General features: G+C 34.3%; 1 non-coding gene across 1 annotated transcript; it reads right to left on the bottom strand.

Moving 5' to 3' along the window:
- Positions 1–24,366: 24,366 nt before the first annotated feature.
- Positions 24,367–24,473, bottom strand: LOC128281239 (small nucleolar RNA R71). Its single transcript, XR_008271452.1, has one exon. It is a non-coding gene; the product is annotated as a small nucleolar RNA R71 (small nucleolar RNA).
- Between the last annotated feature and the right edge of the window lie 203 nt (positions 24,474–24,676).

Genomic DNA, 24,676 nt, shown 5'->3' with positions numbered 1-24,676 from the left:
AGAATTCAAAATATGTTCTTGTTTATTTCATTAGAAACTAGACTCAATAAGCTTTAATTACATAATTTATTCAGCTTCTAATTCATCTCCCACAATTTATGGTGATTTTCCAAAGTCACATTACTGCTGCTGTCCCAAGCAGATTTATTACCAAATCACTCTTTCACACATACCTTGCATGCATGTTATTTAAACATGTATATCACCAATCAATCATCACATATCTTTGATTTTACTTCAGTATAATCTCTATTTCATCATTTTAAAGCACAACATGTTAGCTGATTTTTCCCTTTAACATCTAAGGCACATGCATGCTCATTTGTTTGGCTCAACTTCACCTATCTTCCATTTTTCATCAAAAGAACATGAAACAACAACCATTTCCTTCATTTTAATTCATGACTAAATGCTCACAACACAACTAAAAATCAAAATATACTTCAAGAGTTAAGGTAGAATCAAGAAGAACTCATGAACCTCAAAATAGAAGCAAGGTACCAAGAACTTACCTTCAATTTTCCTCCTCCTAATGACCGAATACTCAAGAGCTTTCTCCTCTCCTTTCTCTTCTCTAACTTTCAGCTATGATGAACAAAGATGGACAAAACTTTGTTCTTTTCACCCCTTTTTTCTTTTAATAAAACTTCATATTTCATCCATTTAATTCTTTAATACAAAAGACATGAAATTCTTATCATGAAACATTTATCTAACCCATTATCATGAAACATTTACCTAACCCATTATCATGGAACATTTACCTAACCTATTATCATGAAACATTTACCTAACCCATTATCATGGAACATTTACCTAACCTATTATCAATTTGTATCAATTTGTACCATAAATTATGGTTATCAAGTGTACATTTTGTCTACAACAACATGATGGTTGGCCACTTCATGTAAAATGGGAGGTTTGTCATGCAAATCCTCCTATTTTGCACTCCTATTTATTTGGCCACTTCAATTTAGCCTATAGCATTTTCAAACATTTTCACATAGGTCCTATTTCATAATTTCACCCCCTTTTTCTTATGGAACAAAAATTAACTAAAATTGCCGGGTTCTATCTTAAGCTTGGGCTTTCTAGAGGCCCACTAACATAATTAAACCTATGCTAACATTCACAGGATTCCCGAAAATTGGGGCGTTACAACTCTACCCTCCTTAAAGAAATTTCGTCCTCGAAATTTACCTAATCCAAACAGATGAGGGTATTGCTGTTGCAACGTCTCTTCTGGCTCCCAACCTCAGAAGTTTCCCCTTCCTTAACTTGTTGAAAACGAGCGACCAAAGACTCATCATTCAACTGTTTTTCCTTAATTTGATTCACCCAGGTTGGCCTCACTTGCAAATCAGCCAACAGACTTCCATCATCATCTGAGACTCAGACGAGCAAACATTGCTCTCGGATCGATCTGACTCTACAACTTAGAGCATCGGCTACCACATTAGCCTTGCCTGGGTGATACTCGATCGAACAGTCATAATCCTTAAGCAACTCAATCCATCTCCTTTGCCTAAGGTTCAGCTCCTTCTGAGTCAACAAATACTTAAGACTCTTGTGGTCTGTGTATATAATACACCTTTCTCCGTACAAGTAATGTCTCCAAATCTTAAGTGCAAATATCACTGCTGCCAACTCTAAATCATGAGTCGGATAGTTCCCCTCATGAGGCTTAAGCTGTCGTGATGCATATGAAACCACCTTACCCTCTTGCATTAACACGTAGCCCAAACCCACGTGTGATGCATCACTGTACACACTAAAATCCTTCCCAGACTCCGGTTGAATTAACACAGGTGCTTCAGTCAGAACTTTATTCAACTTCTCAAAAGCTTCTTACTGCTTCTTAGTCTATACAAACGGTACTCCTTTCCTTATGAGTTTTATCAGGGGTGCTGCCATCACAGAAAAAACCTTCTACAAACCTTCTGTAGTATCCTACCAGTCCTAGGAAATTCCATATTTCCGACACTGACCTAGGCAGCTTCCATTCCAAAATCGCTTCAATTTTCCGAGGGTCCACTTTAATCCCCTCAGCAGAGACCACATGTCCTAAGAAAGTTACCTCCCTCAACCAAAATTCACACTTGCTGAACTTCGCAAAGAGTTCCTTCTCCCTTAATACTTACAGCACTATACGAAGATGCTCATCATGTTTCATTTTAGTTTCAGAATATACCAGGATATCGTCAATAAAGACGACTACAAATTGATCTAAAAATGGTTGGAACACATGATTCATCAGATCCATAAATGCTGTAAGAGCATTTGTCAGTCCAAATGGCATAACCAGAAACTCATAATGACCATACCGAGTCCTGAATGCCGTCTTATGGATATTTGACTCCTTAACCCTTAACTGATGATAACCAGATCTAAGGTCAATCTTAGAAAATGCAGAAGCTCCTCTAAGCTAGTCGAATAGATCGTCAATCCTTGGCAGTGGATACTTATTCTTAATTATCAGTTTGTTCAACTGGCGATAATCAATGTACATCCGCATTGTACCATCCTTCTTCTTCACGAATAGCACCGGTACTCCCCATGAAGACACACTTGGCCTAATAAAGCCCCTATCCAACAACTCTTGGATTTGAGCATTTAACTCTACTAACTCCTTCGGTGCCATCCTATACGGTGCGATAGACACAGGCGCCATTCCAGGCAACAAGTCTATTCCAAACTCAACTTCTCGATTCGGAGGCAATCTTGGAAGCTCCTCCGGGAAAACATCTTGGAACTCCTTTACGGTCCTAACCTTATCCACTGTCAGTCCCTCCTCTTCCGATTGACTTACAAATACCAATTAGGCCTCATAACTTTTTCGAATCCACTTTTCAGCTCTTAATGCCGACACCACATTGGACAAATAATCCCTTCTCTCACCTATCACCATAACCTCCTCATCCTTTGTAGTTCTTAACACCATTCGTTTAGCAGCACAATCCAGAGTCGCCTTATGCTTAACAAGCCGCCTATTCCCGAATGAGGTCAAACTCTCGAACAGTAACTCCATCGATCTCCGGGAAAACCTTGCCTTGAGTTTCTAAGGGTACATTCCTATACGCTTTGTCTACCCTAACCGAAAGTGACCCAAGGACTTAGTACAGATACCCCACTCACAATCTCCTCAGAGCAGTCCAAGTCGTCCATAATCCGTTCTGTGGCCTCCAACCAATATTTCGCCACATTCGGGGCTATACCAGACACGCCTTTAAAGATCTCCATTTCGTTAGTCCCGAATTCATTCAGAAATAGATCCCTGAATTTTGTTGCCCGAACTTGCTCCGGCAACCCTTTCCAGAACACGAAGCATTGTATCTGATAGGGCATCATCCTCGGCACCGCGGTCATGGGACTGTACCTCTGTTTCCGGTGGTACCGGTGCATCCACCGCCGGCATATGTCCCGAAGACGAAGATCTCGCTCGAGCATTTCCTCGGCCCCGTCCACGGCCTCTTCCATGAGTGGCTCTTGTACTCATATCGTATTATCTGATTACGAATTTTATGCATTATTTAATATTCTAGTGTTTATTACAGATGTTTTATGAATCAGATAGTAATTCAAAGTTTGTTTTCGCGGAATCGAAGTCTAGCTACAGTTTCAGTCTCTTATCAGATTTTTCTATGGTTTCAGTATCATCCTATCTAGAGTATCATAGCAGGATTTTAGTACAGACAGATAAGTTAGAAAAATATTCAGAAGAGTTCAGAGTAATACTTACAGGCTTGGGCCGGAGATTCGGAATGCCACCTTCTAAAGATCTAAAATTAGAAAACCGCGTTTTTCGTAATCTTTATAAAATTTTTGTTTTCGAAGATCTAAATTTTGTAAACCCATTCCACAGCCGAGTTGTTGTAACCTAGGTTCTGATACCATTAAATGTAGCACCCCAAACCCGACCCAGAAGTTATGGCCGGATCCGGCATGCCACATCAAAAATGTTAAAAAAAAATTTCCATTCTAAATCCAGAAAATCGTACTTGATGTTCAAAAGATTAATTCATTAAGGGTTAAGGTGAATGGAAACTGTGCACCAGGTGAAACCGGAAAAGAGGTGGTGAGTCCATCGGACTGCTTAAGTACCAAGCTCCCTTCGGATCCAATCCTAGACATGCATACCGCCATTGCCACACCTTAACGTCATGGATATTTCTAGGAAACCGATTTGATTAAGTCTTTTTTAGGAAAAGTGATTAATTTTGGAAAATACTTTCATTGCGGAAGCTTTGCTTGTTGTCGTGTTATTTTGAAATCAACTGTTGTTTTTGAAAACGCGCCCTAAAGCTATCCAATTTCAACAGTTAAAATAAGTATTACCTATCTTAGTAATACATATTAAAAACCATCAAAAATAAATAAACGGCCTTATTACATTTAAAAACCCAAAACTTCAAACGTAAATAAAAGGATGTCCAGTTCACGGAAGAAAATCAAACTTTCGAGCAATTGGCCACTCAAATTCCCTCACGACTCCAAGCCCACTATGGTTGGGGATTACTGCGTGGATGAAAATAAAAGGGTGAGTTTGGGGAAACTCGAGTGTAAATTAACCCAACCATAGCCTATATCGGCTTAAACCACGAAATAGAATAAGTTGGCCTTAGCCCGAGCGAATTCAAAATAAACCCCATAGGCCCATAATGAAATAGAACAGATATTACATGTTTATGCGAAACCCAACCATATCCAACCGTATACACCCGTACCAACCTTACACCGTGTGGGAGACAACTCGACCCACCCAACCGCTACACACCACGTAATTTGCAGCATGGCTGCTGAGCGAATAATGTGACAGAGTCACCAGATCTGAATAATCGTGGCGAGCCACCGAATCAGAATATATGTGGCGAGCCACCAGATCGATATTTGTGGCATAGCCACCGTAACGCTTCCTCCATAATATAACCCATGTCCCCATGCAATGATATATAATCATGGCATACATCATACGTAATCGATCGTCATGCTTTTCACCAAAATTAACCCTAGGGGTATAACGGTAATTTTGCACCTAGGGGTATAACAAGAATTTTCCATACATAGGGTATTATAGTAATTTAGCTACTTTTAGGGTTTTCATGCATATCCTAACTATTTACGTACTATCGAACACTTACGCGATACTTATTTAATTGGGCAGTTGGCCCATGAACCCGATCTTTGGCCCATTAAGCCCAAATTATCAAAATGTACTGAAATCGCGTCTCGCAGTTTATTACTTTAGATTACCAAATATACAAACCCAACTATCTTACAAGCATTCGCACATCAAAATTCCCAAAATACCGACTTTTCGGCATTTCGCTTTTCGCTTTTGCCAATCTAGTCTATGAGAGGTGTCGATTACACACTGCTTATGACGATATCTTGACGAGATCCATACACGAACCGCCTACAATTGGATTACTAACACGTTAATCTAACTATTCAAATACAAACTACGATTAACCCCTTACAATATTCGCCAACCACACCTACAGATCATAGTAAGCTTATAAGAAATCAATAAGCAACTCATTAACAAATTTTTGTCAATGTTTACCACATAATCATAATTTCACTGCAAGCTGTCTTCCTGAGCAACAGTCACTAAATTATTTATAACTGGAGCTACGAAACTCCAAATCAAGTGCCGTTAATTTTCCCTGAAAATAGACTAATATATCTTTTATCCATAAAATTTTCAGAATTTTTGGTATGGCCAATCAATACCAGATTTTTCTTAAAGTTTCCCATGTTTCACTGTTTGACTAATCTGACTACTCTTCATTTCAAATCAAATTTCTCATTGTACAGAATTCAAAATATGTTCTTGTTTATTTCATTAGAAACTAGACTCAATAAGCTTTAATTAAATAATTTATTCAGCTTCTAATTCATCTCCCACAATTTATGGTGATTTTCCAAAGTCACGTTACTGCTGCTGTCCCAAGCAGATTTATTACCAAATCACTCTTTCACACATACCTTGCATGCATGTTATTTAAACATGTATATCACCAATCAATCATCACATATCTATGATTTTACTTAAGTATAATCTCCATTTCATCATTTTAAAGCACAACATGTTAGCTGATTTTTCCCTTTAACATCTAAGGCACATGCATGCTCATTTGTTTGGCTCAACTTCACCTATCTTCCATTTTTCATTAAAAGAACATGAAACAACAACCATTTCCTTCATTTTAATTCATGACTAAATGCTCACAACACAACTAAAAATCAAAATATACTTCAAGAGTTAAGGTAGAATCAAGAAGAACTCATGAACCTCAAAATAGAAGCAAGGTACCAAGAACTTACCTTCAATTTTCCTCCTCCTAATGACTGAATACTCAAGAGCTTTCTCCTCTCCTTTCTCTTCTCTAACTTTCAGCTATGATGAACAAAGATGGACAAAACTTTGTTTTTTTCACCCTTTTTCTTTTAATAAAACTTCATATTTCATCCATTTAATTCTTTAATACAAAAGACATGAAATTCTTATCATGAAACATTTACCTAACCCATTATCATGAAACATTTACCTAACCCATTATCATGGAACATTTACCTAACCTATTATCATGAAACATTTACCTAACCCATTATCATGGAACATTTACCTAACCTATTATCAATTTGTATCAATTTGTACCATAAATTATGGATATCAAGTGTACATTTTGTCTACAACAACATGATGGTTGGCCACTTCATGTAAAATGGGAGGTTTGTCATGCAAATCCTCCTATTTTGCACTCCTATTTATTTGGCCACTTCAATTTAGCCTATAGCATTTTCAAACATTTTTACATAGGTCCTATTTCATAATTTCACCCCCTTTTTCTTATGGAACAAAAATTAACTAAAATTGCCGGGTTCTATCTTAAGCTTGGGCTTTCTAGAGGCCCACTAACATAATTAAACCTATGCCAACATTCACAGGATTCCCAAAAATTGGGGCATTACATAACATCCTATACCCGACCCGCTCGCCGAGTTTGTGCATCGAAATTTTACATTTTTTTGAAGCAAATTCAAAGAAATTCAGTTCAAATACTATTCCTAATCAAGTTAACAGAACAAATTGCAGTTAATATAAAATTCTAATTTCATTCTTAGCTTTAATCAAGTTTTTGTTAGCTTTTTTAAAAGTTTATAAGTCATTTAGGACCTATTTGCAAACATTTCAAATATTTTGTTAAGGGTAGAACAGTACTCGGGGATCAAAGTATTGATAACCTGCTCAAGATATCAGTACCTTTCTCATTGTATCGATACCTTACACCTAGTATCGATACCATTTTAAGGTTCAATGTTTTGAAAATTAAGGAAAAAATTCCACAGTATTGATACCTCTACCAAGGTATCGATACCTCATAGTAAATATTCTGCATTTTTATATTTTTATCACCTTAGTCCCTGTTTAAATTATAAAATTCAATCAATTCAACTCAACATATCATTCACTTGTATACATTTCCAATTTCCACACCAAATGTTTCTAAATAAAGTTTATAATATTAAAACAACTATCAAAGTTTTACAAATAAATCCATTAATACATCATTTTACAATTATTCACTTAATGTTTTAACAATTCACTAAAACTATTCTTACGTATTATCAATTCTATCACGTATAATAATTTCTTAGCATCACACTCTTCTACAATTTTTCCTCCTCCTCCTCTCCATTTCACATCTTTTATGTACGTCTATTTATACAAAAATTTATGGCTTTTAGAATTGTATGCCTATATGTAACATTAATTTCAATTTTACAAATTACATAATTTTAGCAAAGCTGTCTAGTTGAGTAGCAATCACTAAATTATTTTTATCTTGATCTACAATATTCTAAATTAAGATTAACTTGTTGTGTTTGAAACTAGACTCAATGAGATTTATACTATAAAAATTTCAGAATTTTCTCTTAAGCCAATTAATACAATAAATTGTTTTAATTTTCCCCCATTCTGTTGCTTGGCAGCTTTAACACTTAGTCACTAAAAATTAATTATCTTCCAGTACAAGTCTTATATTATGTTTTCATTTGTTTTCCTAGAAAATAGACTCACTAAGATTTTATTCATAAAAATTTCATAGCCTAAACATTTAGTACAATTCATAATGATTTTTTAAAGTTAAAACAGAGGAACCCAAAATCATCCTAACCTTGTCTCGCAAAAATTATTATATCTCATAATCAACAATTTCATTACTTACAGCATTTCTTTTATGAAAAACTACACTCAATAATATTTAATTCCATATTTAATTCACCCTATAAATCGATTTCTACATTTTTTGTGAATTTTCAAAGTTATACTATTGTTGCTGTCTAAAACTGTTTTAATGCTAATTTTACTTTTTCATGGTTCTTTGTATCAACTTTCATTTAGACATACATAATCATTATAATTTTAATTATTATTTAATTTAATCCTTAAAACTCACTTTTCATCAACATATAGTTTTATCTTAACTTCTCTCATTTCAATTATAAATTTAACAAGTTTACAATTTAATCCTTAACATCATGAAAATTCATTACTTACTATAATTTCACATTATCATCACGTGTAACTAAATTCAATAACACTCAATATCCATTTAAACTTCCTAATAGAATATTTTATTTCACACATGAACTTTTGTACACTTTACAATTTAGTTATTTTCTACTACTTCAATGTACTAATTTAATTTTCATACATAATATTTGCAGACTCATAATTAATCGAACTAATTTAGCATACTTTATACTTGATTAAAATTAAATAAAGTAAAATTCTTGAAATACTTACATTATATCTCTAATCTCTCCACAACTTTCTCCACTTTCTCTTCTAATTTCTTTCTTCCAAGGTAATATTCTAACTCATTAGTGTCTCTACTTCACTTCTTCTTTTGGGTGACTATGAAAATTTTCAAGGAATTTAGGAGAAAAAGTGGGATTTTATGGTAAAAGACTAAATTGTAACAAAATGAAAACCTCCACTCACCTATATATATGGCATAATTATCAAAAATACCCTCAACGTTTATGGGTTTTGGAGTTTGAGCCCTTAACCTTTTTTTTTTGGATTGACACCTTCAATGTTATGATTTTTCTAGAAATCATCCTAATTTTAACTGGAAATGTGAGTTGATCGTCAATCAAATGGCAGGTCAACGAAGTAACCTATGTGGCATGCCACATAAGCATGATGTCATAAATGATGACATCTATAAAACAATATGTTTAACAAAATTCTTTTTTTTCATTTTGTTTACATGTTCTTTCTTTTGGCCTTTTTCTCTTTTCCCCTCTAGCTATTGTTACAGTAAAAAAAAACACTCACCACCATTTCCATTAGAGCCCACACTTGCATTTCACTCTCTCAACCCATTTCAATTATAGTAAAATCAAAGCAAACCCATTTCCATCAAGTCTCGTAAGTGGAAGGTGGCTTTAAATGTAAGCCTGTAATTCTAAACCTATTTATCCTACTGCATTTATGAGCTTTAACATGCTTCTCACAACTTTTTAAGCTAAAAAAACCCGGATACATACGAAGCCTCTAAAAGAAAAGGAAATCATTACCAAAAATGTAGGAGAAGTCCCTATCAAACGTCAGTTTACTTATATCCCCTAAAACTTTCCAAAAAGAATATGAAAGGAAAAAAAAAAAACCATCCTCTCCTTTTCAACAACTCCAATAAATTATGCTTAATCCTACAACAAAATACCAAGTAAAAACACAATTAAATCATTTAATTTCCATAACTAGCGCAAAAAGAAAAAATCAACACTTCTCAATCAAAAATCAATTTGAAACATCGAATTACTCTATGTTAACAACAAATTTATTCAATTAAAATCGCATTAACCTCTATTAGTTGAAAATTAGCAATTACAATCTCACAATTAACAACATAAATAGCTAAAGACCAAGTCAATCGAATGAAATCACAAACATAAGCAATTCAAAAAGAAAAAAGAGAAGAGACCTCATGATCAGCATGATGTGGTCAAGATGAAGAAGACGGTTTGGAAATGGGTTTGCTTTGATTTTTACTGTAATTGAAATGGATATTTGAGAGAGTGAAATGCAGGTGTGGGCTTTGATGAGATTGGTGGTAGTTTTTTTTTTTTACTGTAACAGCAGGTAGAGGGGAAGAGAAAGAGAGAAAAAGAAAGAAGAAGGAAACAAAAAGAAAAAAAGGAATTTTGTTAAATTTTTTTATAGACGATTTCATCTATGACATCGTGCTTATGTGGCATGCCACATAGGGTACTTTGTTGACTTGCCGTTTGACTGACGGTCAACTCGCATTTCCCATTAAAATTAGGATGATTTTTGGAAAAATCGTAACGTTGAGGGTGTTAATAAAAAAAAGGTTAAGGGCTTAAACCCAAAAACTCATAAACATTGAGGGTATTTTAAACAATTTTGTTATATAGTAACATGAGAATGAAAACATGGAGAGATGGAGAGTTTTCTCCATTCTTATACAAAAATATCTCATTATATTAATTAATTTAAAATGCTGAAATATCTTATAATAAATTAATAATTAAATATTAAACTAACTATTTTCCAACATTTTCCCCCATCATCATCACACAAAATATTTATCTATTTTTTGGAAAATGACTATTTTACCCTTGAACCTTTTAAAATTTTACTTTCAGGCCGTTCTTTTTTTTAGAAAAATTGAAATGTAGTCCCTCAGATTTTTTCTTTGATTCAATTTGGTCCTTGCTTACCAATTCCTATCACAAGAAATTGGTTTAATTTCACTTTTGGGTCCTTCAAATTTTCTCATTTCTACACTTCAACCCTCAAATTTTGAATAATTATATTTGTGTCTAAAAAATTTTCATATCTTTACAATTTAGTCTCAGAACACCCCTAACTCAGATCCATTTGCCGTAATGGGTTAGAGCATTACTACCATTTACGATCACTAAAAAATTTAAATACTTACCGATTCAATGCATCATATAAATAAATATATTACCATTCAATCAACAGTTTGACAGTTGTATAAACATCAAACAACAACATTGTTAGTATACTTGCACATATCTCATATAAATTCAACAACGATATATCTATTTTCTCGACATATCACACTTGAGTTTAATAATAGTCTCAATTACATAATTTCCTTGTATCAACATATCAAAGATAATCATATATGTACATGTCATGAAACATATCATGCTCTTACCGCTTTCTTCATAAGCATATATCATTCATTTCATTATATCAATATTTCATGCTCCATCATTTCCATATATTTTATGTATATTTATTCCTAATAGCTTATATCAAACTTAACATAAATTATATTTCATGTACTTATACTTATTTCGTTTATCTATCTTCATAATTATTTCATATAACCATTCGTCATCCGATACATATTACACGAATATCAATTGTTCAACGATGCTAGGCGTCTCCCATCCACGGTCTTATTTATCTTTGACATGATGCCATAGTGTCTTTCAACTATGGTCTTACTCATTTTCGTCATGTTGCCATGGTATCTTTCAACCATGGTCTTGTTCATTTCATATCACGTTGCCATGGTATCTTTCAACCATGGTCTTACACATTTCATATCGAGTTGCCATGGTATCTTTCAACCATGGTCTTACACATTTCATATCGAGAGAGCACACTCATGAACCTCATCCTTGCAATGGGATTACCACCGAGCTAAATCCCGCAATACAAACTCGTAGAGTATTGTCGGGATTACCATCGAGCTAAATCCTCGCAACGACAATTACTCTAATGAGCTTGGATCCGAATTACCATCCAAAGCTAAATTGAGACCCTAATTCGGATTACCCGTCCGGCTAAATCCATTTTACACATATTCTTCGGAGGGCTATATCGGGATAGGATCACCCGTCCAGGCTAGATCCTTTTTACCGTCAATTCCTTTTCAGAGATCCATCGAATTTTCCTTTCATTCAAACGGGATTTCTTCCCATTTTATCAAATATATCAATGTTTCATAAATTTCCATATAATGAACATTCAAATCATATTCATATCAAAAACATGCATTTCAAGCATTTAAGAATATAATTCAAGTTACAAGAACTTACCTCATTGATTGCTCGTGTTTATTATTTCATTATTCTGATATATTTTCTTTTCCATGATCAAGTCTCGTATTTGTGTCGTCCGGATCTTTATAAATAAATTTGATCATCATTTTCATTCATTTCATATTCTAATACATTTAATTAATGCTCTAGGCAAAATTACCATTTTGCCCCTAAACTTTAATTAATGACGATTTCATCCTTAGGGACAGGAAAGTAAAATTCTTGCAATTTAATCCTTATTTCCAACTATTATTCTCATATATATTGATAACAGTCCATGAATTCTATAAAATATCAAAATTTTCCATAATTTCAACACTTTTCAATTTAATCCCTAAAACATGTTTTCCCGATCTTGAACTAAATTGATAATTTCGTTAAATTTTGTAATTTAAATAATAAAATAATCTATTTCATGCAATTTAGTCATTTCGACATTTTTACAAAATTGCCCATAAAATTTTACTTTTATTCAATTTAGTCCCCGAGCCTAAAACATGCAAATTAGCCATGCTAGATGAATATTCATACATATTTTCCTCCTCCTCCTCTCCATTCCACATCCTTAATTTATATAACATACAACAAGTAACATTATCAATAATTTCACTATTTACTTATATGTACATTCAAAACTGTCCATTTGCGTCATAGTCACTAAATTATTTATATATTAAGCTACAGAACTCAAAATTAAGATCCGTTAATTTTTACTGAAACTAGACTCACATGTATTCTTATCATAAAGTTTTCAGAATTTTTGGTTTAGCCAGTTAGTACAGTTTATTCATTAAAGTCACCCCTGTTCTGCTGTCTGACAGTTCTGACCCTTCTTCACTAAAAATTAGTTATCTCCTTTTACAGAATTCAAATGATGTTCTAGTTTGTTTCTAATAAAACTAGACTCATTCAGGATTCTATAAATAATTTTAAGCCTCTAATTATTTTTCTTCATTTTTTTATTATTTTTCAAAGTCTGAACAGGGGAACCCAAATTCATTCTGACCTTGTCTCACAAAATTCATTATATATCAAAATTTACAAATTCATTGCTTACACTGTTTCTTCTATGAGAAACTAGACTCATTAAGATTTAATTCCATATTTTTTTCATCTTCTAATTCAATTTATAAAATTTATGGTGATTTTTCAAAGTTAGACTACTGCTGCTGTCCATAACTGTTTTAGTGCAAGATATTAATTACCATGTTATAACACCCTTATTTTCTTTTTCTACACCATTTCTCATCACTTTATCTTATTTTCTCTTCACTAACATATCAAGAACATAGGACCTTATGTAATAAAACTCTACTATAACATTATTTCCATGATTTATCAACAATAACAAACTTAAAAACATATTGAAATCTTGATGTACTTACCTTATTCTCTTGATACCAATCTTTAACTTGATTTTCTCTCCTCCAGCTTCTATTTCTTGAATCCAACTTGATATTCTAACTCCCCATGTTCTCCTTAACATTTTCTCTCTTGGTAGCTATGGAAATTCATTTTATTTTTGGGTGAAAATGGTGAATTTTTGGTAAAAGGACCAAATTGTAAAGAAAGTAAAACTTTCTTTCTTCCTCTCTTTCTCTCACGTTAGTTTGCATGGAAAGGAAAGATGATGAAAATTCTTCATCTTTCTTTCCTTATATACTAAATAAATAATAATAAAATAATATTAAATATCTCATAAAATATTAATAAAATAATATTTATCTAATTAATTAATTTAAAATATCATTAACATAATCATTACATTCTAGAATTCTCTCTCTTACTAATTGACCATTTTGCCCTTCATGATCTTTTAGAATTCCATCCTTGAGTCATCATTTAATTTGGTAAAATTGCAATTTAGTCCCTCATAGTTCTTCACTTATTCAATTTGGTCCTAATTCATCCATTTTCCTTAGTTTCTAGATCATTCTACCCTTAAAATATTTACACTATTGGTCCTTCAACTTTTTCATATTTACACTTTAACCCTTTAAGTCTTGAGTATTTACTCTTAGGCAACAAAACTTTTCTAACTTTTACAATTTAGTCCTTTCCTGAATCAAGATATCATAATTTACTTCCCAATGTTGCCATAACTCAAAACTTCCCTTTTTTATCACTTTATTTCCTTATTTTATTATATCAAGGATAATATATTACTGTAAAGATTTTCAGGGTATTACATAGTCCCTACCTTAAATTAACATATTACAACATACTTCTTAATTTAAATTTTTCCCTGGCATCACTCAACCTTTTCTTTTATCATCTTTATATCCTTTTATAACATTACTATAAAAATCAATTATACACTATTTAATTTAATAGTTCTTTTATAATTTATCGGTTTTAGGGGTGTTACATTAAAGCTTTAGCCCGGATGGGTAACCTAATATGTATATATTTTCAACTAGGACAAGCAATCAGATATGTCGTTATAAATATTAATCCCAGACGGGTAACCTGACAAAAATTTGTTCAACTTGGACGAGCAATTGATGTGATGTAAACACCTGTGTATCTGAGTCCATTTACTACGGCTCATCGGGTGAAACATTTTACAAGAATTGAGAATTGAAATGAGATATAATTATCTTAATATTCACTTGGTGAAATGTTAAAATTGAGCTTGAACAAGGTATTGAAATAATGACTTTGGCATGTATGCAATTATATCATTTCATGATTTAATTGTTATATGGTTTGATTACATTTTAGCGCTCACCTTAATCATGCTTTGATTTTCCATGTCTAGCCAAACTATGCCAAGCTAAGTAACTTATTATGTTTAATTGAAAGATAAAGTAAGTTTTTTGTTTAATGCTTATGAACTTACTAAGCATTAAATATGCTTACCTAGTTTGTTTTTCCCTTTCTTTGTAGATCGTCACCTTGCGGAACACGTCAAATGGGATAGACTTGAAGCTCACACTATCCTATCACTAAATCAATAGTATTTTGGTCATTTTGAGTCAAGGGTTGTGGCATGTATAAAAGTGTCTTAGAATATACTTTAATGTGTAAAAGTCTTGATTATTAAGAAACTTATGATGAGTTTGAAATGTTGTTTTGATACATGGCTTTGAAATGCTTTATTTGGCAATGGTTGATACCTAGTTGAAATGGTATATTTTGATTGACATGTTAGAAATATGTATGGTATGTGAAATGGAAAAATTGAGGTAGAAAAATTGAAATGATAGCTTGGTTAATAAGTGATTGAGATGGAATTGAGTTTGAACACTTATAATTTGAAGTATGCTTGTGAAATGTAGCCTAATTTGGATAGTTGATATCTATGTATAAGACTTATATGTCAGAGCTTTGTATATATGTTCATAAGTGCTTATATTGAAAGTAAAATGGCATGTTCTCAAGATGGCTTGGTGTAGGTATTTGTTAAAATAAGCCTTATTGGATAATATGTTTTGAGATAACAAATTAAAATGATTTTGAATAAAAGTAAATTTGAGCAGTTTGATAAAATCAAGTTGAAATGGTTTCAATTGAATCAAACATTTTCAAATATGTTTTAACCATTTTCAAAAAAGTTAGAATTGCTCCAAGACAAAAAGTATTGATACATTTTGTCTAAGTATCGATATTTTACAAGATATCAAAACCCCTCTAATAGTCGATACCAAATTGACATTCTATTTCTTTCAAACCCTAGTAGGTATCGATTCAATATCAATACATTTATTAATGTATCGAAATATTTCCTAAGGTATCGATATTTCTACTCAAACGGTCATTGAAATCTACATTAATTACAAAAAATATTGATACCTTTTTAGTAGGTATTGATACTCATTGCTGCAGGTGAAGTTAATGACTTGATATTTCATCCCCAACGACTACATTCACTTCTACAACAACCACAATGGTTGGAAATCAGTTAGAGGATATAAATACCATCTTCCAAAGGTTTAGAACAATAAGAAACATGTGTAAAGCTTAAAGATCAATCAAAACAACCTTAAGCTTAATTCTTTCATACCTTTTTTGTAAACACATGTGAGTTTTGATTGTATTCATTTATCTCAAGTATTATTATTTGTATTTGTGCTTCATTGGAAAACATCTTAATCTTGTAAGGATTATTTATTTACTTGCTTATTTGTTTCTCTTTGAGAGAGAGGGTTAATACTTAAGGTTTGGGTAGAAACCTCAAGGGAGTTGTATCTTAAGATTTTGAAGCATAAATCTAAATAGAGATTGTAAGGTTAAACTTTATTCTCAAAGGTTTTCAAGTTAATAAATTTGGGGAAATCCTTAGATGTGGTAAGCTAAGGTAGTGGAGTAGGCAATTAGGGCCAAACCATTATAAATCATTGTGTTTTTTGTTGCATATTTTTCATTGCTTCCACCACAATTTCTAAAAGGCCAATGCAACCTCCCTATCGATGATCTCGAGTTAATCCTTTCGAGCTAACAATTAGTATTAGAGCAAGTCTCTAAATATGGTTTAACAACCAAGAGAAAATCCTCAAAGAAGCTCAAACAACCATCAACTTATTCTACAAAATGACGTCCACTTCCAAGCCAAATCCCACCATATTGGGAGAAGGGCATTCCATCATTAGGCCTATTTTATTCAATGGCTCCAATTACTTATATTGGAGGACAAGAATGAAGCTATTCATCCAAGCCAATGGCTATGAAGTTTTAAGGATAATGTCATTCATTCCAATGAATAGGGTCGAAGGTGTTATTGTCCCAAAGGAAGTGAGTGAATGAGATAACAGTAATATCGAGAAGATGCAGTTAAATGCAAAAGCTATGCACAATTTATTTTGTGCTCTTGGTGCAAATGAGTACAATAGAGTCTCCTTGTGCAACAATGCCAAAGAAATATGGGACAAGCTTGAAGTTTGTGGATTACCTGAACAATGCCAAACATCACCGTTGAGTGTCCGTTGCATCGACCCGTCTAAGTTTGTGGATTACCTGAACAAAACAGACAAACAAATGTGAGTTTTCATAAACTCAGTATGTAACCCAACATAAATAGACATGCAAAACATACAAAAATCTCATATACAGTCAGACACAGATTTGGACTCATGTCCATTTCAGATTCAGATAATAGAATCAGATATGCAGATCAGATATACAAAATCCTACCCTTATCCTCTACACACCAACTCTGACTAGCCCATCACACCATGCTGGGTTAACAACACCCACCCATCCCTATACACCATATCGTGCCATTATGACACATATCAGATAAAATACAGCCAAGCTGCCAGAATAAAGGTGAAGGTCGCCATACAGAACATTTCCTCCACATAAACAAATCCCACCCCAATCAGATATTTATAATCAGAAATATCATGCTTACATGCTCGTATACAAATATCAAATATATATACATCAGACATACATGCATAATAGTGTCATACACAGAGCAGAATATCAGACTACTAGATCACATAGTTTTAAGGTTTGCTTAGCCCTTATCGACCATACAATAGGCTCACAATTGAGTGGAACGACCCGTGCAACCCTAGGGAAAAATTTAGAATTATGGGCCCATAAGCCCGTATCGGCGCACACGCCCAAATTGGCCTTGCCCGTGTGTCCCACACAGCTTGGCCCAAAATCCACACGCCCGTGTTGCCCACACGCCCAACTTGGCCTAGCCTGTATGATTCACACAGCCACACTCACATCACCACATGACTGTGTCTTGTATACAACCATGCCTTTGTCAATCACACGGTCGTGTCTCACACACGGCCACCCCCACAGTTGGCCATACGCCCATGTGGCGTTGACGGTAAGCACTTTTGGCTTTCGCCGAAACTTCATTTTTCGTGTTTTGGGAACACATTTGGTACAGTTTCGATGCAAAAACACTTTCGAGCCACACAACACCTAAAATCGACAAGACAAACTCACAAAATCAGTATTAATTCATGATTAACCAAAATCACGTAACTGACAACAATTCAATTCAAGCATTCATCGCTTACCCCAACACCCGAATGATTTCAACTACGATTTCGCAAAAGGAGAGTCACGATCTTGACGAATTGCTGCTGCAAAAACACGAGTTCAATATCAGCAGAAAAAAATTCAACATCGCTCTAAATGAATTAAAAGAAAGACTCTCTATTCGTGTAAAACATACTTCCCGTTACTTATCAAACGTATAAACACAATGATTTGAAACACCGCAATATAGAATAACAATTTTTGTTAAAACAAGGAAGAAAAATGAGAATAATTCTATTGAAAAGAAAAGGGGAAAAGAAAAAGAAAAAAAATAGAGGAGGAAGAAAAATGAAACCTCAGATTTTTTTTCCAAGAAGGGAGAGATTTTCGGGAAAATAAATTTTACCCAAATCCCACTACATCCTCATCCATAACCCCCCTCTAACTTAGAATCCCACTACCACTGAACTTCTAACCACCACTGAAACAAAAATAAACATCCACGCTCGCACAAGGATTCGAACACAAGACCTCCAACACTCTAACTCCCTTACCACTCGAACTAATAGGCTCATTCTGATATGAATTAACAGGCAATTTTATGTAAGCCCACTCCACAAGGGTAAGGCTTGGATCCAAAAATAACAAAATTTGTTAAAAGTGGGACTTGAACTCAATACCTTACACACACACCCAGAACATTTAACCATTAAAGCAGATACACAGTTGTTAGATATTACAGAAATAAAAATAAATTATTTAAGGCATTACAACTCCTTAAAACAGATGAGGATACTGTTGACGCATCGAGTCCTCAGGTTCCCACGTGGCTTCCTCAGTGCCATGATTCCGCCACAAAACCTTCACTCACAGAATATACTTCCTCCTTAGAACCTTAATATTACGATCCAAAATTTGAACCAGATCCTCCTCAAAAGTCAAATCCGGCCTAACTTCAATCTCTCTAACAGAGATAACGTGAGATGGATTAGACCGGTACCGCTTTAACATCGAGACGTGAAACACATCGTGGATATGGTTGAATTCCAAAGGTAATTCCAACTGATAAGTAATTGGTCCCACACGCTTCAGAATCTAATACGACCCAATAATTTAGGGCTCAACTTGCCCTTTCGATTGAACCTCAAAATTTTCTTCCATAGAGAAACCTTAAGAAAAATAAAGTCACCCACAGAGTACTTGATATCCTTCCTCTTCAGATCTGCATAAGACTTCTGTCTATCAGAAGCTGCCTTTAGACTATCCCGAATCAGTCCAACCTTAACTTCGGTCTCAGAAACCAATTCAGGACCCAGAACTCGACGCTTACCCAACTTAGTCGAACACAATGATTATGACATTTACGACCATACAAAGTCTGGCAAGGTGCCATCTTCATGCTAGACTGGAAACTATTATTATAGGCGAAATCAGCTAGTTACAGATAATCCTACCAATTACCTTGGAAATCTATTACACAACTCTGAAGCATATCCTCCAATGTCTGAATCACCCTCTTAGACTGACCATCGGTCTGAGGATGGAATATAGTACTGAAGTCTAATCTCGAACCCAGAGCTTCGTGTAATTTCTTCTAGAACCGAGAAGTGAAGCGAGGATCTCTATCAGAAATTATTGAAATAGTAACCCCATGCAGTCTTACTATCTCGAAGATATAAAGCTTTGCTAGCTTCTGCAGAGAGTAGCCTGTCCAAACTAGAATAAAATTAGCAGGCTTGGTCAATCGATCCATGATGACCTAAAGAGATCTTTCTTAATAGGTGTCAGGGGAAACCTACTAACGAAGTCCATCGTTACTCGTTCCTACTTTCATAAAGGAATCTTAACGGGTTGTAGTAAACCCGAAGGTAACTGGTGCATAGTCTTAACTTGCTGGCACGTCAAACAACGAGCAACGAAATTCGTAACCTCACGCTTCAAACTCGAACACCAGTACAGCTTACGGAGATCACGATACATTTTATTACCACCGGGGTGCATAGCATAAAGGGTACTATGCGCCTCCCTCAGAATCGACTGCCTTAGACTAGAATCATTCGGTACACAAATTCGACTTCAAAAACACAGAACTCCATATTTATTCAGCACAAAATCTAAAGTACTGCCACTCTCCCTCTGAAAAAATTGCAAACCTAAAACTCATTCCCTAACTACTTGTCCCAAATCTGATTAATCCAAATTGGCTTAACTTGCAACTCAACTAACAGACCCCTATCATCGAACAGACTAAGACGAGCTAACATTGCTCTCAAATCAAACATCGCTCTATGACTGAGAGCATTAGCAACCACATTGGTCTTACTAGGATGATACTCTATTGTGTAGTCATAATCTTTGAGCATCTCAATCCATCGATGCTATCTAAGATTCAACTCCTTTTGTGTAACTGAATTAGGGTCTAGTCAGAATAGTGAATTTGAGACCACAAATCTGAAATACAAATGATTATTTTATGATTATTTGATGGTCCATGATATGATTGCATGCTTGTGTGAAATTTTCATGAATAAATTCTATGCCTAAGATGTCCAATTTGACTTTAGGGACTAAATTGAATAAGTTGCAAAACTTGTGTTCTAGACGCTTTAAGCATGAAATTTCATTGGATTATTAATTAGAGGTCCTTAAATAGTAGTTAGACCAAATTTTAAAAATGTTGACAAAAATGGGCATGAATAGGAAAATTTTGAAAGAAAGGCCTTAAGGGCATTTTTGTCATTTGGTAAATAAAATAATAAAAAGGGAGAATGAAGTGAAAATCTTGTCCATCTTCTTCAATCCATAGCCAAATTTTACAAGGGTTCCATGGCTAGGGTTTTCAACTTTTCAAGATTGATTGTAAGTACTCCCTAGCCCCGTTTTTTATGTTCTCTGCATTTTTGAAGTCCTTGAAACATGATCTACCCATTCCTACCATTATTTTGAGCTAGGGTTCATTCATAAAATTTGACCCATGTGTAACTTGGTTGTATTTTGATGTTTAATGGAGGAGTATGAATGTTTGATGTGTGATAAACATCTTTTGCTAAGTGATTTTTAGTAAAAACACCTCAAAAGGACTTGTTTGTAAAAGGTGTAAAAATTAGTAGTAGAAAGAAATAAAGGAAAATATGGGCTGATATGAGATAGAATATGAATCATCTAGGCTTGGATAACCAAGAAATTGCATGCATTTCATTTTACGAGCCTAAGGACTAAAGTGTAAATGAGTGAAAAGTTAGAGGTAAAAAGGTAATTTTACCAAAGTATATGTTATGAGTCGATATGAGTAATGTTTGTATTGAGAAAGTTAAATTTGGTATTATAGATCAAGAAAAACGTGATTCGAGTCTTGATCGGGGGAAGAACATGTTTTACTAGGATTAGGCTCATTTCTATCATTTTTGTACCGAGGTAAGTTCATTTGCAAATAATGCAACATATACCATACTTTAAATGCTTTAATATTGTATGTATGGTAAGTACATACATATTTAATGTGATGTTGTATCATGTGTCTATTTCCTAAATTGTATCATGAATTATGCTTTGATTTCTTCATGAATATGTGATTTGGTGCTATGAGCATTAAAATCGACGTTATGAGCAAGTTATATAGAAATGTGGTATCAAAGAATCCCGTTTGAACCTTAGGAATGGTTAGGATACAAGTGACATGTCACTAGGAATTATGTAATTTGAACTCATTGAGTTTTGTCTGAGTTCATGATATATGTGACATCTAAACTTATTGAGTTGTGGTCTGAGTTCGTGATATGTATGACACATGTTTTGGCATCCGGGTACTGGTCTCGTATATGCTATTAATGGCAAGGTAGTCCAGCATGTGTTGTGGATACCTGACGGCCTATATGAGTAGTCCCGTGAGTAGCTCGTATGTGAGCAACATGCGGTTTGAGAAATGGAGTAACATTAGCTACAGACGAGGCATTTAGGTGCAAGTTTTCGATGTGTCCGATAGTATTCCAAGTGTTCAATGGGTAATTCAAGAGAAATTCAATGAGCAATCTTAACGACTGCATTAAGACAAGAAAGTAAGTTATTATGTGCAAAGTGGCACAGGTATGTACATCGAACTCATGTGAATGACATGAAATATGATGAGCTTACGGTAAGAACATGTATATATATATGAGAAATAAGTTCATGAGATTTGATAAAATGTAAGGTTATGTTTGTTGTTTTAAATGCATGATTTATGTTTGTTTAAGTTGCATTTTATTTGCATGTAAACTTACTAAGCTTTATGCTTACTGATAAACCGTAATATATACATATTTTTACCCCATGCTTAACGCATTTTATGGATGAATTTCCCTTAGAATTGGTGAATTCGATGCTCCTAATGCTTTAATTTCATGTATTATACTTAGGAGGGCATAGGAGAGCGGAAGGAACGAGAAATGGGCCAAAGTATGAAATCAACACGGCCTAGACTTCCTCACACGGGCAGACCACACGGCCCTGTCAATTTGGCAGATTCGAAGCACGATTCACATAAACATGTCACACGGGCGAGTCCTTGCGGAGCCCAAGTTGAGTCTAGTTCGAAAAAGGCTAATTTTGAGGGTTTTTAGGAATTCTAAAGCCTATAAATACGCCTTAAAGGAAGAGAAAAAGAGGGGCAGGAAGATGAAGGAAGGAATTACTCGAAGGGAGCCGATTGATCCATCTCAAAAGCTGGAGTCACCATCAAGACTGAAGATCTCCCCTTAATTTCCCTTCAGTAGTTTTGAGTTTCTTTATGTTTTGTATTCGTTATTCTTCTGAGATGTTTTCGTTTTTAGTTATGAACTAAATCCCCTAAATACCTAATGGGAATGAAACCTAAGATGAATCTTGTTATTATTTTTTGAATTATATGATAAATATTTAATTTGTTCTTAATTATGCGTTCTTAATTCTTGTTTTGATATCCCAGGATACTGATTCAAGATAAGCTCTTATTTAGAGGAGGAATATACCCTGTCTAAGAGTACATTTGTCATAATTAAGCGAAGTTGTATGCGCGCCTAGACATAGGGTGACAAGATTTTGCCGAATTAGGGTGAAACCTAATAAGGGGATCCATAGATCGAGTTAATGCAACCCTAGGGTGTTAATTAGAGAAAAGTCTCAATTATTCAATCTAGGGATTAGACGTTATTAGTCTTGAATAGGGATAGTAACATAACTTAGGGATCTCCACGGAACAAGTTAAATGAATAAATCGTCCGATTCGGGGCCAGAATAACAAGTATAGTCTAGGTGGATTTTTCCTTAGGTATTGTCTTAATTCAATCATTTTCCAAAAGTAATCCCCCAATTCCATTCTCTGTGAATTCTTAGATTAGTTAATTAGTTAGTTAAAACAAAACCCCCTTATTCTTAGGCTAGATAATAAAAAGACAGTCATTACTAGTACTTTTAGTTCCTTTGGGTTCGACAATCCGAATTTGCTAAAACTATACTACTGTTCAATAGGTACACTTGCCTGCATCGCGATAATAGTTAGTTTTAAGAACGATTAATTATAAATATTTAAAACTTACCTATCACGAAAATCGCAATCAAGTTTTTGGCGCCGTTGTCGGGGAACTAAGATATTAGGAACGCTCAATTTTTATTACTTAAGTCATTTATTTTTATTGCAATTTAATTTAATTTATTATTATTTATTAATTTACTTTTTCTTTCTCTTGGCAGGTTTTATAGTTTATGACTAGAAGAAACCGGTCAGGACCACTACTTTTTGACGAAGAAATCGATCGCACAGTTCACAGAAACCAAAGAGAAATAAGGCGAAGCTTAAGATACACAGAGAATGAGCAAGAGGACGATACTCAACCCCCAACTGAAGAGATAGCTGAAAACCAAGACAATCAACTACCTTTTGTAATTGCGGTTAATCAAAATCCTGCTCTACACACTATGTATAATTATGCTAAACCTTCTTTAACAGGAACTAAATCAAGCATAGTTAGACCTGCTGTAGCTGCAAATACTTTTGAACTAAAACCTAACACTATTCAAATGATGCAGCAATTTGTTCAGTTTGATAGTTTGCAGGATGAGGATCCTAACGCTCACTTAGCAAACTTTTTGGAACTATGCGATACATTTAAAATTAATGGTGTTTCTGATGATGCCATTCGTCTTTGGTTATTCCCTTTTTCATTAAGGAACAAAGCTAAACAGTGGTTGAACTCATTACCACGACGTTCAATCACTACTTGGGAACAAATGACCGAAAAATTTCTATTTGAATATTTCTCACCGGCTAAAACGGCCAAATTTCGTAATGATATCTCTTCGTTTGTGCAGATGGACTTAGTAACTCTTTACGATGCATGGGAGAGATACAAGGACTCACTGAGAAGGTGCCCTCACCATTGGTTACCGCTTTGGCTTCAGGTTCAAACATTCCATACTGGCCTGAATCCTTCGACTCAGCAAATTATTGACGCAGCTGCTGGCGGAACCATCAATAATAAAACACCTGAAGATGCTTATGAGTTTATAGAGGAGATGTCACTGAATAACTATCAGTGGCAAGTCATGAGGACAAAACCAACGAAAACAACCGGTGTTTATAACGTTG

Source organism: Gossypium arboreum, chromosome 9 (genome assembly GCF_025698485.1).
Source record: "Gossypium arboreum isolate Shixiya-1 chromosome 9, ASM2569848v2, whole genome shotgun sequence".
Taxonomy (NCBI): domain Eukaryota; kingdom Viridiplantae; phylum Streptophyta; class Magnoliopsida; order Malvales; family Malvaceae; genus Gossypium; species Gossypium arboreum.
This window is presented reverse-complemented; position numbering and strand designations above follow the sequence as displayed.